At 44.7% G+C, this 6,190-nt stretch overlaps 1 pseudogene; it reads right to left on the bottom strand.

The window, feature by feature from the left end:
• The window catches only part of LOC124033466, a 6,187-nt pseudogene extending 3,171 nt beyond the window's left edge, over positions 1–3,016 (bottom strand).
• Positions 3,017–6,190: the final 3,174 nt, after the last annotated feature.

The raw sequence follows: 6,190 nt of genomic DNA, 5'->3' as shown, positions 1-6,190 counted from the left end.
CGTTAAAACAATTTACAGAGTTTAATGACTGTAATATGAGAAAACTGAGAATGGATCAACGTCACTGTAGTTACTCCACAATACTAACCTAATTGACAGAGTGAAAAGAAGGAGGACTGTACAGAATAAAAATATCCCAAAACATGCATCCTGTTTGCAACAAAAGCACTAAAGTAATATTGCAAAAAAATTGTCAAAGCAATTAACTTTTGTCCTGAATAGAAAGTGTTATGTTTGGGGCAAATCCAATACAACACATTAAAACCATCCATATTTTCAAGCATAGTGGTGGCTGCATCATGTCATGACATGGCTTGTAGTTGTTAAGGACTGGGGAGTTTTTCAGGATAAAAATAAATAGAATGGAGCTAAGCACAGGCAAAATCCTAGAGGAAAACCTGATTCAGTCTGTCTTCCAACAGACACTGAGAGACTCCCGAGTGGCACAGTGGTCTAATGACAGAGGCGTCACTACAGACCCTTGTTCGATTCCAGGCTGTATCACAACCGGCCGTGATTGGGAGTCACATAGTGCGGCGCACAATTAGCCCAGCGTTGTTTGGGTTTGGCTGGGGTAGGCTGTCATTGTAAATAAGAATTTGTTCTTAAGTGAGTTGCCTAGTTAAATAAAAATAAAAATGTATCTTTCAGCATGACAATAACCTAAAACACATGGCCAAATATACACTGGAGTAGCTTACCAAGACAACATTGAATATCGTCCAGTTACAGTTTTGAGAATCTATGGCAAGACTTGAAAATGGTTGTCTAGCAATGATCAACAACCAATTTGACAGAGCATGAAGAATTTTGAAAAAGAATAATGGGCAAATGTTGTACAATCCAGGTGTGCAAAGCTCTTAGAGACTTACCCAGAAAGACTCACAGCTGTAATCGCTGCCAAAGGTGATTCTAACATACATTGACTCAGGGGTGTGAATACTTATGTAAATGAGATCTTGTATTTCATTTTCAATAAATGTGCAAAATGTCTAAAAACATGTTTTCACATTGTCTTATGGGGTATTGTGTGTAGAAGGGTGAGAAAAATAAATACATTTAATCCATTTTGAAGTCAGGCCTTAACACAACAAATTATGGAATAAGTCAAGGGGTATTAATACTTTCTGAAGGCACTGTACCTACTGCCAGTACAGTATGGGTTGTTGCCTGATTGGTTCCAGAGAATAAGAAAAAAGGAGCTAAAACATGAGTTAATCATCAGAAATAAGCATGAGATAATCTGCCAAAATGAAGACAAAATGCTATGCAGACATATAATTATTATGATGTAGAAGAACAATTTACATGCAGTTGTTGTCAGCAGCAACCAAAATAGATCCTCTGCTTCTGATAGTTCCGGGTTACTGCCAGACTGAGCAAAACATAGATAGTGTGTTAAAAGTCATGTAATGATTAACTAGTCTGTTTAATTAGCAAGACTTATTATACATAATTTCTTAGAAATAATGTAAACATACCTCCTCTCAGTCAGCAACAGTTTTCTAAACCTATATTGACTCCACACTGAAATACTGAAATAAGCTGGCTGTCAGGCTGGGTCTCTATCTCTAACTTGCATATACCATAATAAAACATAATGTTTATTTGAAAGATTCAGCTAGCTAGATTGTAAAGTGCCAAATTAAAGAAGCCTATTTTTTCTGTTTAGCTAGCAATGTTAGCTAGCTAGCTTACAGTGCCTTGCAAAAGTATTCATCCCCCTTGGCTATTTCCTATTTTGTTGCATTACAACCTGTAATTTATATGGATTTTACGTATAAGTGATGCGTACATATGTATTCACCCCTTTGCTATGAAGCCCCTAAATATGATCTGGTGCAACCAATTACCTCCAGAAGTCACATAATTAGTTAAATAAAATCCACCACAACAAACCTGCCAAGAGAGTGTCGCCCACCAAAACTCATGGACTAGCCAACGGACCAGGTATTAATCAGAGAGGCAACAAAGAGACCAAAGAGAACCATGAAGGAGCTGCAAAGCTCCACAGCGGAGATTGGAGAATCTGTCCATAGGACCACTTTTAAGCCTTACACTCCACAGAGCTGGGCATTACGGAAGAGTGGCCAGAAAAAGCCATTGCTTAGAGAAAAAATAAGAAAACACATTTGGTGTTTACAAAAGGCATGTGGAGACTCCCCAAACATATGGAAGAAGGTACTCTGGTCAGATAAGACTAAAATTGAGCTTTTTGGCCATCAAAGAAAAGGCTATGTCACCAAGGCGCAAACCCAACACCTCTCATCACCCCGAGAACAGCATCCCCACAGTGAAGCATGCTAGTGGCAGCATCATGCTGTGGGGATGTTTTTCATCTGCAGGGACTGGGAAACTGGTCAGAATTGAAAGAATGATGGATGGAGCTAAATACAGGGAAATTCTTGAGGAAACCTGTTTCAGTCTTCCAGAGATTTAAGACTGGGATGGAGGTGTCACGCCCTGATCTGTTTCACCTGTTCCTGTTATTGTCTCCACCCCCTCCAGGTGTCGCTTATTTTCCCCAATGTATTTATCCCTGTGTTTCCTGTCTCTCTGTGCCAGTTCGTCTTGTATGTTAGTCAAGTCTACCAGCGTGTTTTTTCCATCTTCCTTTTGCTATTCTCTTTTTGTGGTCATTTGGAGGAATTCATGGCAGAGGTGAGAAAAGTCTCCGGTATTTCGGAGAAAGGCGGCCAGCAAACTCCTTGACTTACGTCAAAACACCCGTAGTGTGGCAGACTATGCGGTGGACATTCGCACATTGGCCACTGAGAGTGCCTGGAATCCGCAGTCTCTTTTCAATACTTTTCTGCACGGATTATCTGAGTAGGTAAAGGATGAGCTAGTTGCTCGGGAACTGCAGGTGAAACTTCGACTCTCTTATCGTCTTATCGGTCAGACTGGGAGTTCCCTAATTCCCATCACCCACACATCCCTTTTTGCTCTTGTGCTGTAGGGAGACCAATCTAAGTCTCTCCGAGTGCTCATTGACTCTGGGGCTGATGAATGTCATTTTCGGAGCTTGGTATTCCCACTTAGCCTCTCTCTGTGTCCATGGATGCTAGGGCACTGGACGGCTGCTCTATAGGAGAAGTCACCCATAGTACTGTGCCCATTCAATTATGGGTTTCTGGCAGCCACAGTGAGACAATACAGTTCCTCCTCATTGCATCTCCCCATGTTCCAGTTGTTTTGGGATTTTCCTGGGTCCCAAAAGCACAATCACGTGTTTGACTGGACCACAAGCTCCATCCTAGGTTGGAGCCCATTTTGCCATTCTCTCTGCCTTCAAGCAGCACAGCCTTCCCCTAATCAACTTCCTCGGGAGGTTAGGAAGATGGTGGATGTCTCTGTTATCTCCACGGAATACCATGACCTCTTGGAAGTGTTTAGCAAGGCATGTGCTAAACACTTGTTTAGCAATGGCACCATCCTTAATGTTTAGCAATGGTACCGTCCTTATGATTGTGCCATTGATCTTCTCCCCAGGCAATACACCACCTCGGGTTGGTTTGTAATCTGTCCAGACCAGAGACCATTGCTGTGGAGGAGTACATAGAAGAGTCTCGCGGCCCACCTCTCGGCACTCACCTCCTCTAACGTACCGTTCAAATGGTATCTAGTTGTCGACAAAGCCTTTGTGGACCGGAAGCATCGGTTCACAACAGCACCAATCCTCATCCATCCAGACCCCTCGCGTCAATTTGTGGTGGAAGTGGATGCTTCGGGTGTTGGAATGGGGGCCATCCTGTCCCAGCGATCTGCCCAGAACCAGAAGCTTCATCTCTGTACTTTCCTGTCCCATCGACTCAATCCTGTTGAGAGGAACTACGAGGTTGGCAACCGAGAACTCCTGGCGGTGAAGATGGCGTTGGAGGAGTGGGAGGCACTGGCTGGAAGGAGCAGAACAACTATTCCTGGTCTGGACCGACCATAAAAACTTGGAATATCTCCATTCAGCCAAACGCCTCAACTCAAGGCAGGCCCGGTTGGGCCCTCCTGTTTACCAGATTCAACTTGACCATTTCCTACCGTCCTGAGTCTAAAAATGTGAAGCTTGATTCTCTCTCCCGCCTATACAGTTCCTCTGCCACACCTCGACTTCCGAAACCATTCTCCCTACCTCATGCCTTGCTGCCACTGTTGATTGGGGTATTGAGAACCTGGTTCGCAAGGTGCAACACTCCCAAATTGGACCTGTAGGGGGCCCGGCTAACCGGCTGTTTGTCCCTAACCCAGTCCGGTCCCGGGTCCTGGAATGGGCTCATTCCTCCAGGCTGACCTGTTTTCCAGGGTCCCGTTGTACACTACCCTTCCTTCAACAACGTTTCTGGTGGCCCACAATGATCTCTAATGTCTCTGCTTTCATCACCGCATGCACTGTGTGTGCTCACAACACGACTCCACAGTAAGTTCCTTCTGGCCTCCTGGAGCCACTACCGGTTCCTCATCGTCCCTGGTCTCATATATCTCTGGACTTTGTCACTGGGCTCCCCATCTGATGGTAACACTATCATTCTGATGGTAGTCGATTAATTCTCCAAGGCTGTCCATTTCATCCCTCTCCCCCCAAACTACCTTCTGCCAAGGAGACGGCCCAGCTTATGGTGCAGCATGTCTTCTGGATCCATGAACTCCGGTAGACATGGTCTCCCGATCGGGTCCTCAGTTCTCATCTCAGTTCTGGAAGGCATTCTGCACCCTTATAGGTCGTCGGCCAGCCTGTCATCCGGATTCCATCCCAAACTAACGGGTCAGTCGGAGTGAGCCAACCAAGGCCTCTTTAAGGTGCCTGGTCTAAACCAACCCCACTACCTGGAGCCGTCAACTGGTTTGGGTGGAGTATGCCCGAATACTCTTCCCAGTTCTGCCACGGGACTCTCCTTTCAAGTGCTCCATGGGGTATCAGCCTCCACTCTTCCCTGAATAGAGAGGTCAGGCGTGCCTCGGCCCAGATGTTTGTCCTCCACTGTCGGCGTGCCTGGAGAAGAGCCAGGGCGGCTATTCCAGACCAACTCAGGTATTGTCGACCAAGCGGACCATCGTGGGACCTAACTCCCTGCTACCGCATTGGGCAGAAATTGGCTTTCCACTTGGATCTGTCCCACAAGCTGTCTCCCGGTTCATGGTCCTTTTCCCATCTCCAGAGTCCCTGAGTTCCACTGCTGTCCGTCTTGTGTTACCCCATAGCCTCCTTATTTACCCTACCATTCATGTGTCTAGGATTAAGCCTGTGTCTCACTGTCCTTTGTCTTCTGTCTCCAGGCCCATCCCTCCTCCCGGGTTATCAGTGGCCAGCCAGTGTATACGGTGAGATGCCTCCTGAAGGTTTGACCACAGAGGCAGGGTTTCCAGTACCTGGTTGACTAGGAGGGTTATGGCACGGAGGAGAGGTGCTGGATTCCTGCTAAAGACATCTTGGACCCGGCCCTCATTGCAGATTTCCACCGCCGGGTGAATACTTTCGCAAGCCACTGTACAAAAGCGTAATCAAATTCTAAGGATGTTTCAAGTTTATTTATCTAGCCTAGAGTTTATCATATGACTTTTGGCTTCATATATTTGAATTAAATAATCAACTTTGCTTACGGCTTAATACATTGAAAAATAATGGGCTTATTGGTATACTATTTGCAAGTTGGTTCATCCTCCGTCCTCTTACATCATCATGCTGGAATGGCAGTTGGTTTTTGATACCGCAATGACAGTTACATTTTTAATTGACCAAAAGGTTCTATATAGAACCCGTTTTTTTGTTTGTTGCTAAGAGTGTATTTTATCAAACACATTTCCTCTTGCTTCTAGCTAGCATTTAGTTTGCATCAGCAGAGGTTTGTATGAACCTTGCTGTTTGCCACTCAAACCTGCCACTCAAACCTCGGCAACAAAATATGTTGCAAAATATGAATTGGATCTTCCCCATGCCATAGAGAGCTAACGTGTTGGACATCAGCTTGCCATTTCTCTGACCATGCGAAATCATGCAGCAAAATCATTAATGTGGATATAAATATCAATGCAAAACACCCTAAACAAATTAAAAGGGAACAATAGTGTCATTTCAAATTTTGATGTGACTGGTTTAGCTTTTGTTAGCTGTTGTTTTCTAAAATCGCCATTACACTCTGAGGTAGGGATAGAACCCTCAAGGTTCTTTGCCTTCACTGGGTATATACATTGAACAACA

The sequence above is a fragment of the Oncorhynchus gorbuscha genome, linkage group LG04, assembly GCF_021184085.1.
Source record: "Oncorhynchus gorbuscha isolate QuinsamMale2020 ecotype Even-year linkage group LG04, OgorEven_v1.0, whole genome shotgun sequence".
In the NCBI taxonomy this organism is placed as follows: domain Eukaryota; kingdom Metazoa; phylum Chordata; class Actinopteri; order Salmoniformes; family Salmonidae; genus Oncorhynchus; species Oncorhynchus gorbuscha.
Note: the sequence above shows the minus strand (reverse complement) of the source record. Positions and strands in the feature narration are given on the sequence as shown.